Here is a 12,823-nt window from a genome sequence, read left to right on the forward strand (position 1 = left end):
ATAGTTGCTGACATGTACTATGTAGTTAGGCCTATGGTGGTTGGGTGTGTCTTGAACATGTATTATTATTATTCCCTAAACAATACTATTTTACAACTATTTACGTAGCATTTACATTGTATTAGGTATTATAAGTAATCTACAGATGGTTTAAAGTATACAGTAGGATGTGCATAGGTTATTTACATACTACTATGCCATTTTATATAAGAGACTTGAGCATCCATGGATGGTTCTGGAACCAATCCCCTGCTGATATCGAGGGATGACTGTATCACAAAATCCTTATAGGAGTGATTTTCCCAGCAGGGACATTTGGCAGTGCATGGAGACATTCTGAGTTGTCACAACTGGGGGAAAGTGCTATGAGCATCTAATGGGCAGAGGCCAAGGATGCTGCTAAACATCCTATAAACCACAGGACAGAACCCACAACGAAGATTATTCTGCCCCAAACGTCAGTAGTGCTGAGGCTGAGAAATCCTCTTTAAAGTATCATAAACTTTCTCTATGAAAGAGCTCAAAGTTTTCCTCACACAGAGCCTCTTTTCTCTTACTTTATATATTTTAAATAATTGTTGTCATCTGACTTCCCAGCATCAGTAGATTATAGAAAGATCGGGGGATGTGCATGTGCTGAAGTTTCTAGAAGCAGTCCCTTTGAGTTTAGCAAGGATTAAAAGCGTTCAATAGGAAAAATTGCAAAAAGCAGACTGAAGAACTTAGAAGCCCGACATCCTGGGGACATTGAGTGTAGGGACAAACAGTCTGGATGACTCAATGGGCTGTATGGGCATCACTCTTAAAGGGTAGTAATTAGTAGTCAAGATATGAGCCTGAGCAGTCAGAAAAATTGGAATCGTACATTGTTACTTTGATTACTATGGCAAAGAAATATGAAATATACTTACTAAACAGCTTGTCAAAATGGATGTAGTGAACTTCCACTTCAGTGGACGGGGTACAGTTCCCCCGAGGACTGCAGAACCTCTCCAATATTCTTCAGGAAACATTCCACTGTCTTTCTCCCCTCTAATTCTGGAATCTCTTTCCCTTTGCCTTTTGCTTTTAAGGAGGGAGGATCATTTTGTAAACAGGGAAGACAGAATAGGAGCAAATTTCCAGAGTCACAAAGAGATTTGACATCCAAGGGTGCATCCCCATTTGCCCTATTTCCTGAGCCCTCCCAGCCCCTTTGGCCAGCCAGGTCTTATGGTTTTTAATTTTGATAGAATCGATTGACTGTAAATGTGAAGGTTTATTTCTGGACTCTCAATTCTATTCCATTGATCTATACGTCTGTCCTTATGCCAGTACCACCCTGTTTCAATTACTGTAGCTTTGTAGCAAGTTTTGAAATTGGGAGAAGTGGGAGTCCTCCAACTTCTGTTTCAAGATTGTTTTGAATTTCCTCAAATTTCTATATGAATTTTAGAATTAGTTTCTGCAAAGAAGACAGCTGAGATTTTGCTAGGGAATGTGCCAAGTCTGTAGATCAATTTGGGGTGTATTGCCACTGTAACAATATTAAGTCTTCCTATTCATGAACATGGGATGTCTTTCCATTTATTAGCTTCTTTTTCGACAGTTGCCAAGTATTCCACACTATAGTGTTACAAAGTTTACTTAACCAGTCTCATCTGATGGACTTTTGCATGTTTTCAATTTTTTAGTTATAAATAATTATGCAAAGAATATTTGCAAACATGTCTCTGAGTGCATATGTGGGAGTTAAATTCCTAAAAGTAACATTGCTGGGTAAAGGGTAAGCACATTTGAAATGATAATGCCAAATCACCTTAAAATTTTTCCAATTTACATTCCCAGTTACAGTATTTGTGAGATCTTATTTCCTATATACTCACCAACATTAGATATGCAGTTTAATTTTTTTTTGTCAGTCTTATGACAGAAGATATTTCCTGGTTGTTTTATCTGCATCTCTTTGAACTTCAGGAAAGCTAAGTATTTGTACATACACTTATTCTGCATACAAATTTCTTCCATGAATTATCCGTTCTTATCTGTATTAGTCAAGGTTTTCCAGAGAAACAGAACCAATTGCTGTGTATATAGAAAGAGATTTATTAAAAGAAATTGACTCACATGATTATGGAAGCTAGCAAGTCTAAAACCTGCAGTATGAAGCAGCAGGCTGGAGACTCAGAGTAGATGGTGCAGATGAAGTCCAAAGGTATTCGCTGGAGAATGTCCTCTTGCTTGGAAAGGCCAGTCTTTTTGTCCTATTCAGGCCTACAACTAATTAGAGATGGCTTACCCACGTTGTGGGGCAATTTGCTTTAGCCAAAATTCACCGATTCAAATGTTAATCTTATCCAAAAATACCCACCAAGTTGACAGATAAAACTATCTCATTTTCCTTTGTTTCTTTTTTTACAGTGTTTATATTTTTCTTCTTGAACTGTGGGAGCTTTTTATATATCTTGGATATTACATATGTTGTAGATATTTCCTCCCAATCTTTCATAGCTCTTTTATCTTTGTTTATGATAACTTTTGTGGTCAGAAGTTGTGTTATTGTTATGTCATCTGAAATCTAGCGATCTTTCCTTGGTGACTTCTGCCAGTCCCACTCTCCCTTGCTTAAGCAGTTATAAATGTGCTCTTCCTGGTCCGTTTCTACCCCTGCTGCAACCCTGTGCTCGATGGAGGCACCACAAGTGACAGGAGGTCCCACTCAGGAGCCTGGCATGGAGAGGCCCCTTCAGCTAAGAGGTTCCTCCAAGTGAGCTTGGGGGACACTTTCAGAGGATTGGAGAGTTCTCCTTTCTCTTCCTCCTTCCACTTCTCTAAGCCTCTTTCTGTTTCTTCCAATTGCCCGGTTGGAGTTTTCCACAGAAGACTCTGCACAGCTGCCCCAAAGCGGGGGCCTTTCCCCTCTGAGATCTTGAGTTGCCAGATAAAATATGAGATGCCCAGTTAAATTGGAATTTCAGATTAGAAACTAATTTTTTGGGTATAAGTATGTCCCATGCAATATTTGAGACATACTTAGATTTAAAAATTACTCATTGTATATCTCAAATTCAAATTTAACTGGGTTTCTTGGATTTTTTTTCTTCTTCTTGTTTTGTTTTTATTTTTTTGCCAAGTCTAGTGCCTCTGAAGACTAAGGTTGGAGTGAGGGCACAAGAACAGCCTCCCCCTCCCATGTATCTACTCCTTCCCCTTTCTGTCTGAGTCACTTTGCGGTGAGCAATTGTTGCCCCAGTCTTGAGGCTCCTGTCCTCATCATTGGGCACCTGACTGGTGCCTGTGGGACTTGACGAGGCGCTCCAGGCTGTCTGGGTAGGTGTGGGGGAGGGGAATCAGGAATAGTCCAGTGTCCCTGCCAGAGGCTGTGGCGGGATATTTGGCAACAGAGGTGCTGGTTAAGTCAGGAGAACTGGGTTCCTGTCCCAGCATAGGCCATGAGCTCGCCCAGTAGGCAGGCCTCCTTCCTCGTGGTTGTTTTTTAAATCAATTAGTATATTTACCAAAGTGTAACATGCAAAGAAATTTTAGTCAAATTACAACGCAGAGCAGCACTCTCGCTCTCTCTCTCTTCCTACCCCAGACATCCACTCTCAAACCCTTTAACGGTTTCTTCTGTGAGTTTCCCTTCCATCTCTAAATCAGTGTGCGTATGAGAATACTTGATTCGCCTTTGGCCTCACTGCGTTCATCTGGGCTGTGGTTTGGCACGGCCCTGCTCCCTGTCAGCTGGCCGAGTCAGTCCACAGTGAGCTGAGGCTGCTCCACCTGGCCCTGGGGGCAGAATCACATCTCTGTGCGGGTAGAGTAAAGCTGGATGTCATCTCTAAAGCCAGGTGCGGGATGCAGGGCTGAGGTGGAAGGGAAGGGGAGGGGAGAATGGAGAAGGAAAAGGCACGTCTGAGAAGCCTGGAAGGGGAGTGGCTTACTTGGCTCTAGAGAGGCCCTGGCTGGAGGGGCCTTCAGTGATGGCCTGGGGTTCTCAGCTCCAGTTGCCTGTTGGAATCACCTAAGGAATGTTTGTAGCTGCAGAGGGTCTGATGGGACCCCTCATCTAGCTGAACCCCCTTTTTATGCAATGAGAAACCTGGTGCTCAGTGAGGAAACTCCTCTCGGTCCCTCTTCCTCTTACAAGCTGTGTGACTTGACTGAAACTCCCTGCCTCAGTGTCCTGGTCTGTACACTGAGGACATTAACAATGAGGCCCTCCAATCCATGGAATGAAGTAATGCCTACGGAGCCCCCAGCACAGGGCCTGAGCTAAGTATGAACTCAGATATGAAGCTGCCGCCATTGTGGTGATCCCTCCTCTCCAGCACCTCCAGCACCTCCAGCACCATCACCCCCTTCCACCTTCCTCTGGGAGATTGCCCACCTGCCCCTCAGCCCACCTCGTCCTTTCCTCCCTAGCCCTGGTCCATGTGTCTCTCCCCGCAGAAACTCAGCGGATCCCCCAGGTAGCTAGCTGCACCCTTTCCCATCCTGCTGTTCTGATGTCCAGAACTCTGTCTTCCTGGGGCAATTTGCACCCAGTCTACTTCAGACTCTGGAGCAGGGCACCCCTCAAACTAAAATCATCAGGATCCCTCAGCCAGACAAGGGCAGAGGTGGCAGAAGAAGAATTGACCCCTCAGCGATGGGGTGGGGTGGGGGAAGACACAGGGTAGGATGGGTTGGGCTGACTTCTCCCATCCAGATGTGGGAACATCTGCCTCCTACAGGAGAGGGATGGTGCATTCTCAGGTCAAAGTTTTAGTTTCTTATATTTTGAGAGCAGTGAGTGATCTGGAGAAGAACTTCCAGGTGGGGGCAAACATTGATCCCAGGGAATCTCCAGGAAGCCAGAGTGCCCTATGGGACAGGCAGGTGGCAGGGGATGGGGGTTAGCTCTTTGCTGGAAACCTGGACAATCTGAACAGCAGGACCAAGCCATTGCCTGCTGATCTCAAATTCCACCTCTGTCTCTTACTAGCTGGGTGATTTTGGCTTATTCTTTGACCCTAAATGCCTTCATTTATGAATTGGAGTAATTATAATGACCTACCAGGGCATTCAGGAAGATTTACTACGCTAACACATCTATGTAAAGCTCCAGGCACACCATTGTTCCTCAATAAACTGTCATTTCCTTCTCTATCACTCCTATGTTTGAAAGAATGTTGACAACCAAACAACATTTACTCAGAACTAAGGAATTCATTTGTCTATTAAAATTTATGAAATCAATGATATAAAGTCTGACCTCCCTAGAGTGAAACAAAGAAAATCCAGCCAGATCCAAGACAGGGGCTCAGGTCCTCCAAACCTCTCCCAAGCTCCTCCTGGGCCCCTGCAAAAGGACACCCTGCCCATCCTGGAAGGGAGTGGCCTCTGGTCCTGGAAGGCTTGGGAGGGGCAGGATCCCATTAATGATATAGCCAGTGTCATGCCTCCTAGTGGGTGCCCTTCCCCACCCTGTGCCCTTTTCCGAATTTGAGAATCCCTGGGGACAGCTGTGCCTCTGAATGGTCGCTACATTGCTGGTGGACTCCAGGAGTTGGAGCCCAGCTTTTGTCAAGGGCAGCAAGTAGACAGGTTGGGTCATGGAAAGGGGAGGACAGTTTAGATTGTGAGCACTGTTTTCTAGCTGACCATTGGAGCTGGGATGTTAATATGCTTGAGAGTTGGGTGGGATGGGGAAAGGAAAGTGATGAATCAGGATGATGTTTTGAATGCCTACTCTGTACACATCACTGAGTTCTTATAACAACACTGCAGAGTATTATCTCCATTTCATAGATGTCAGAGATGCTGAGGGTTTTGTCCAGGGTCTCCTGGCTACTAAGCAGTGGTGTTGGTATCTGAATCCAAACGGTTTAGACCCTAGTGCTTTTGCCCACCATGACAGGTTCCACTGAATGCTGACCCTTCCAGCCTGCCTGAGTTCCCCTGGCCATTCTTCAGGCAGTCCCCCTATGGGTCAGGAGATTCCTGCTCTGAGTCACTTGGACAGGTCATTTAACTCTTTTGAGAGTCAGTTTCCTCATCTGTAAAATGGGTACATAGTAAACCTCACATGCCCTCTACACAGTCATGTAAAGTTCAAATGGGATGATGGCTGTGAAGAGACCTTATAAAATGGAAAGAATTCTTTTTAAGACATCAAAGGGGTTCCTCTTGTTAATCCGATGATCTGTTTCTGAAGCACTGGACCAGGACCTGGGTGAAGAAACCGCCTTCCCCACACAGCTCAGAGAGGTCAGGTTAGAGTCATCTCCAGGAGTCTGAGGAGGAACAGAGAGGAGACATCTGCAAGGAGGGTGGGAGGGGAAGAAATGGGACCAGGAATATTATTCTTTCCATTTTAAATATGAAGAAACAGAGCCCCAGAAAGGAGATGAAGTTGTCCTCCAACAAATTAGCAGAGAAATCTGTACTCAAACATATTTCAGGGGGCTTTAATTCAGTCTCTTGTATTAGGATGATTGCTGGTATGCTTGACTTTGGTGTTTTAAAAAAGCAGGTCCTGCTAATGTTTATTGAGATTCACATTGTGCCAGGTTCTGTACTAAGCTGTCCTTTAATCTTTAACACAACCTTGCCGGGTAAGTACAATTGTTATCCCTGTCTTACAATGAAAGGAGTAAGACTCAGAGAGGTTAAGCAACTTTACCGAGGTCAGGTAGTTGAAAGGCATGAAGCCAGAAATTGAATCCAGGTCTGGCCCAGAGCCTGAGTTTGTAATCATCACAATATTCTTTCTGTGTAAGTTACTGTGACCTCCGGCCTCTCATATGAGCACTTCCTTTCATCCCTGACTGCTCCACCCTACCGTGGGTTAATCTCCAGCAATGTCCCCTGACGCCCTAGTTCTTCCTTTCTCTAGGCCATCCCAGGGTCTCTCTATCACAGATGTCATCAATGTCTGCAATTGTATTATTTACTCATTTGTTTGTGTCTCCTGCACTAGAAAATGTGAGCAGGGACATTATGTGGCTTATTCCCTGCTGTCTCTCTCAGTGCCTGCAACAGTATTTGGCACACAATAAACACTCAAAAATTAAAAAAAAAAAGAAAAGAAAAACGAGAAACGCTGTATAAATCAGAGAGAGAAAGAGAGAGAGAGAGAGAGAGAGAGAAAGAGAGAGACATAGGTCAAACCTTTGGTCCGGGCCCAGCTGAGAGAGCTCCTGCTCAGCATTTGGCCCACTGTAATCAGGGCTCAGCCTTGGCACAGCCGCACTGGTCAGGTGGCCAACATACTCCAGGCAGCCTTGTTCAAACTGGGAAGCAGAACCTGCATCGCCCAGAGGCAAGGACATTACATGGGACTGGGTGGTGCTTGGTGAGCTCATGGTCCTTTCTGAGGTTCTCAACAGAATCAGATCCAAATCTTACTTTTGGTAATATACACTTTACCAAATAAATTATAAATCTTACTTTTGGTAATATACATTTTACCAAATAAATATACAATAAATTTTCAGAAATGAAATTGAGACACTACATAATTTTCCTATGCACAATGTTTTTAGAAATCTGTATAAAGTTCATATAGTAAGTATGTAATACTTATATTACATATATAATATGCTGTATAAAGTAATATAGAAGAAAATAAAAAGAAAGTAATTTAGAATAAAATAATACGTATTTTTGTATGTGAAACCCATGCTCAACTCCATGAGAGAGCAGAAGCTTGCAAATGCACACAAGTCACGGCGTTGAAAACTCGGAGCTGTAAATACCAACGCGCGCTGGAGTACCGTGTTAGCAACTCAGCTCACACAGGCCAGGTGGCCACAGGGACAAGATTTTCTAAAATTGCTCATGACCACTGGTAAAGTTCTAATGGAGACAAGCTAAATCCTCCCTAGGATTGCATAGTAGTTTTATTCTTAGAAAATTCAATGTATTTTAAAACCATTCAAAAGAGATGTAGATGAAATCGAGCTAGCTTCCAGGTCGGGTAATGAGCAGATTTATTAAGCCTGTAACAGGGGAAATTTGAGAAGTGCACAAGAAGGGACAATTTCTTGTTGTGTCAGACTGTACTAAACTTTATAGGCTATTTAGTATCCCTGTCCTGCCTTCTGTCAAATGCCAAAGGTCCGTAAACGACCTTATCAATTTCCAAAAATGTCCCCTAGGGGGCGGTAGCACTCCGGTCGAGAACACCGACACTTTTCCAGCGCTTTGCTTTTTAAATTTAACTCTCTTTGAGATTGTTTTACATCACGATTTGGAGACCTGCATCCCTTTCAAGGCTGCGCGGTATTTGTCATATGAAGGGACTGTCGTGCAGTTCCCCTTCCATTGCATTCTGCTGTTACAAACAAGGCTACGACAAAGGCTGAGTTGGTGTCATTTCGCACGTGTGCTTAGCCGATGATGGGCGGAGAAATTCTTAGAAGTAGCCTGGCTGGGTCATGGGGTTTGGGCAATTGGAATTTTGATAGTTATGACCAAAACCTGCCTTCCGCGGAGGTAGATTAATTCACACTCCCCCAACAGAGCAGGGGAGAGAGAGCCTGTTTCCAGAGTACGAGAATAGAGCTAGAGTGATTGGCGGGGGGTGGGGTGGGGGCGGCGGGGCGTGTCAATTCTGGAAAGTCTTAACCAGGACCTTGCCCCTCTGAGGGCCACTCCTCAGACCACACCCAGGGTTCCCTCCTAGTAAAAGCTTGGGTGTCCAGTAACTCCTCAAGCTTCCTTCTCAGGCCAAGGGGAAAGGGAGGTAGGAAGGCCTGTTCCTAGGTAGGCTGATCCTGGCAATTACATTTATTTATTTTTTTAACCTTCAAAAAAGACAGCTTAGTTGTTCTTCTGGGTCTATAAATAATACATATGTATTTCAGAGGGAGAAATCCCTTTCCCCACCAACTTTTTATTTTGAAAACTTTAAAAACTTCAGAAAAAGTGCAAGAATGGCACAATACCCTTCACCTTGATTCATCAGTTGTTCACATTTTGCTACATTAGTTTTTCTCTCTCTCTCCTGAGCCCTTTCAGACTAAGTTGCAGACATTCACCCCTACACACTTCAGTGTGCATTTCCTAAGAACAAGGACATTTTCCTACAAAACCACAGTATGGTTATCACATTCAAGACATTTAATATTGATAAAATAATGTCTACTGTACAGGCCTTATTCGATTTTCTCCAGTTGTCCCAATAAAATCCTCTATAACTCCCGCACACCTCCCCATCCTCAGAGTCCAATCAAAGACTTGACTTGGCATTTGGCTATGAGCAGAGTTTAGATTTCTTCTCTTGGGATCAGCTGTCTGGAAGCCCCTGGCCCTGCCTCCAGGAAGGCAGCTCTAGGTGGGCACAGTGCTGGCCTTGAACTCAGAGGTGCTGGTAATGTCCACAGGAAAAACTTCAGCCCATAATTGTCTTCCTAGGTCCTGAGGACACAAGCTGAAGAGCACGCTGCCCCTGCCCCAGGGCTTGTCCTGGAAGAATTCAGCCTCACAATAAACTACCTTCTGTTTATGTCACTCCCTCAGTGCTAGGCAAGGACTTGTCCATCAGTCCCCACCACAACCCCTGGGGCGTGTACCATTTTCTCCCCTTTTACAGTTGAAAGGAGTTTCTGTTTTTCCATTTGATCAGGAAGCCAGTGATGGCCACATGGGGCCACATGTTGCCTTTGGAAGGACCATAGATGCAATCAATATAAACTGTGGCCGAGTCAGCCAGGACAGTGGCCGCCTCTTCCTCAGGCCTCCGGGCTTGCTCCTCTGGGCAGGCAGGTCTAGCCAGGGCTGCAGAGCTCCATGGGCATCTCAGCACTCCTGCTCCACCCTGCAGTGGCCATGATCATCCTTAGGAAATACCTTCACCAGCTCCAGTGGTGCCTCATTGCCCACAATTAACCTCTCTCACTAGCCCAAACTGCTGCCACCACACTGGACTTTGGTCACACTGACAACGTCTCCAAGATTTCTCAGCCTCACAGCATTTAGCTGTGGGGGAAGGCAGGGACTGTGATCTGCTCAACACCGAGTACCTGAGAGGGGCCATAGAACTGCTTATCAACTCTCCACATAGCTTTTACAGATGTGACTTTAGCTAAGAGTCTGTAAGTTAGGCAGGACAGATGGCATCATCCTTATTTTCAGATAAGGAAACTGAAGTGTAGCAACAAATCTCAAAGGCATCCTATTGCAAGAAGAAAACCAGAAACGAGTGCAAGCCCCTCAGTCTACTGTGGGAGAAACAGGCTCAGAGGTCACCGGGTTTGATTCCTGGCTCAGCTATTTTGCAACTGTGTGATCTTGGCTCTGAGAAGGAAGGGGTGTAAGGAGTTATAACGATCTGCTCCTGCGTTTGAAGGCAGAGGTAGGACAGAAACAGAACCTGGTAGCCTGAAAGGCCCTTTCCAGAATTTTCTGTGCCACCGGTCCTGGGAGGCAATCAATAACAACAAGTCACTGAATACTTGCAACATGCCAGAGAAGGGTCTAAGCACTTTACCGCTATTAACTCATTAAATCCTCACATAATTCCTGTAAGGCAAATATATTATTATCCCCATCAGCTCATTTTATAAATGGGGAAACTAAGATTTAGAGGTGTTAAGATACTTGCTAGATATTGCACAGCTGCTGCAGAAGGAGATTGGAGCCAGGTTCCTGTCTCTCACATGTTCTGATTTTGAGGCAGGAAGTGGTGTTTCCACCACACGCTGTATTTCTTGGAGTTCTTGGAGTCGGAGGCCTGAGTAAACTTTCACAGGTGAGCAAGTCACTGCAGGGAGCAGAGGGTCGAGAATGGGGTGGGTTGGGAGCTCCCCTGGACTCAGGCAGGTGGGGGTTTGAATTCTGGCTCTTTACTTTGAGTGACCTTGGTGAGATTTGACCTTCATTTTCTCATTTGCAAAATGGGAGGTTGCATGGGAGAAATCTGGGTTCTGCTCCACACCAGAGTCATTACAGGCAAGGCCCTCAGTTACCTCCTCTGTAAAATGGGGAGGGTCATCTCTCAGCTGGTGGCTGTGAAACAGTTGGGGTAAACTCTGAGGCTGTAAAGGACCTTAATAGAGGCTGGGTTTTCGCTTTAACCAACAGTTTATAAAATGATTTTGTGTCGTTTCAGATCCATTTTGATGTGGGCAGGAAATGGAAAAGAGGCCTTCCCTCGAGCCCTTTAGACTAGCGGCCACTTCACTGGTCACAGATTGCACTCTCCCCGCCCCCAAATTCGGGCTGCCGAGCGCAGGGAAGTCGCAAAGCCTTTTCTCAGGGAAAGATGCTAGTTGGCCCCTTGAAATCCACGTGCTAACCCCGCGTGCGTCTGCTGGCTGGGTGGCTCCAGGTCCGGACGCAACCATTTCTGGGCGTGAAAGGCGGGGAAACTGGTGACGCCAAACTCGCGGTGAACCCTTCTTAAAGGCGTAGGCTCTCACTCGTTAGCTTTTCTGTTAGGACAATCAAGGCAGCACAAAAGTTTTAAAGGCGAGGCAGGTGGCGGAGTCTCGGGTGCGGGGCAGGCCCGAGGGAGAAATGTTGTCCCTGAGAAGCCAGTTCAGAGACGTCAGCATAGGATTGAAACCCACACAGGAAGGCAGCCTGGTGCATGGGGGAAGTACCTGGTCGGTTCTAATTACAGGCTCTTAAGTTCGAACCTTAAGTTCGAGCCAGTTTCATCTTCTGTAAAATGGGGTGAACAACCTAGTAAGATTTTTGAGACTTTGAAGAAACAACGGTGCGAGAGTAACACAAAAGTGTCAGGCCTTTTCTTCCCTATTCATCCTTTCATCTGCGAAGGACTCCGAGGCCCAGAGTAGGTTTATAACTTGCCCAAGGTCACGCAGAGGTGGGACGGATCCCAAGTTAAACCAGGTTGAACCAGGATCTCGGGGCTCCCAGGCCAGCCATTCTCTCTGTCCAGCCTGCCTGGTCCGGGTTACATAGCCTACACCCCCACGGCAACCTGCAGTTAAGTGGTTTTGGAGCTAAAGGGGAATGGCGCTAATTCTTGTTTGTTGCGGTTGCAACAAAGTTGTAAAACCCCAGCAGGGAACCCGGAGGATGTTTTCCATAGCTCTCAAATCGCCCGCGGCCTTGGGACTGATTCAACCCCTCGCCGCCACGCAGACGAGGCCACTGATGAAGAGCAGGAAAATGTGTTACCCACGCTGGTCTGAAAAGTTAGTGCTGGGCCTCCCGGTGCAGAGCTCCGCAAGGGGTCTGGGGGGTGGGGGCTGTGAGAATACGCTGTTAATGCGGTGCTGACCCACGTCACGCGCGACACACAGATCCGCGACCCTGGCGCGCCCGCCCAGCCGGGCGCGGGCGGCGTGGAACAAGGGCTCCGCGGGCTCCCGAGGAGGCCGCGAGTGGGCGGGGCTGGCGTCACTCCGAGAGTGAGGCTGGTTGGCCCATGGGGGGCGGGGTCTCGCAGCGTGGTCCAGGAGCGGGGCGGGCTTAGCGGTCTTCCCAGTCCGCAGTGGTGTTACGCTTGCACTCGCGGATCCCCGCACGGCTGCGGAGCGGCTATGGGCCCGCCGGGGCCCGCGCGCCGCGCCGCGCGAGCACCGGCTTAGAGCCAGGTGAGCGGGGCGGGGTCGGGGCTGAGGGTCCGGCTGGGGACGGAGGCAGGAGTTGGGTCTCTGAAAGTCCCGGGGAGCCTGAGGCAGGACTAGCTTGAGGATGCGGAGTTCCAGGCGGTTGGGTCGATCAAGTTGGCCCTGCTGGGCTCCCCTGCGCGTGGGGCTCGGGCAGAGAGTATCGCCGAGGGGCGAGGAGAGATCCTGTCTCTATATCTACTTTCCGTCCTCTCGACGGAGTCCCCGGCCTGTATTCTGGGGAGAAAAGACAGAAATTGTTCTAATCCAGGCCT

The sequence above is a fragment of the Pteropus vampyrus genome, unplaced genomic scaffold, assembly GCF_000151845.1.
Source record: "Pteropus vampyrus isolate Shadow unplaced genomic scaffold, Pvam_2.0 Scaffold306, whole genome shotgun sequence".
NCBI classification, from domain to species: Eukaryota; Metazoa; Chordata; class Mammalia; order Chiroptera; family Pteropodidae; genus Pteropus; species Pteropus vampyrus.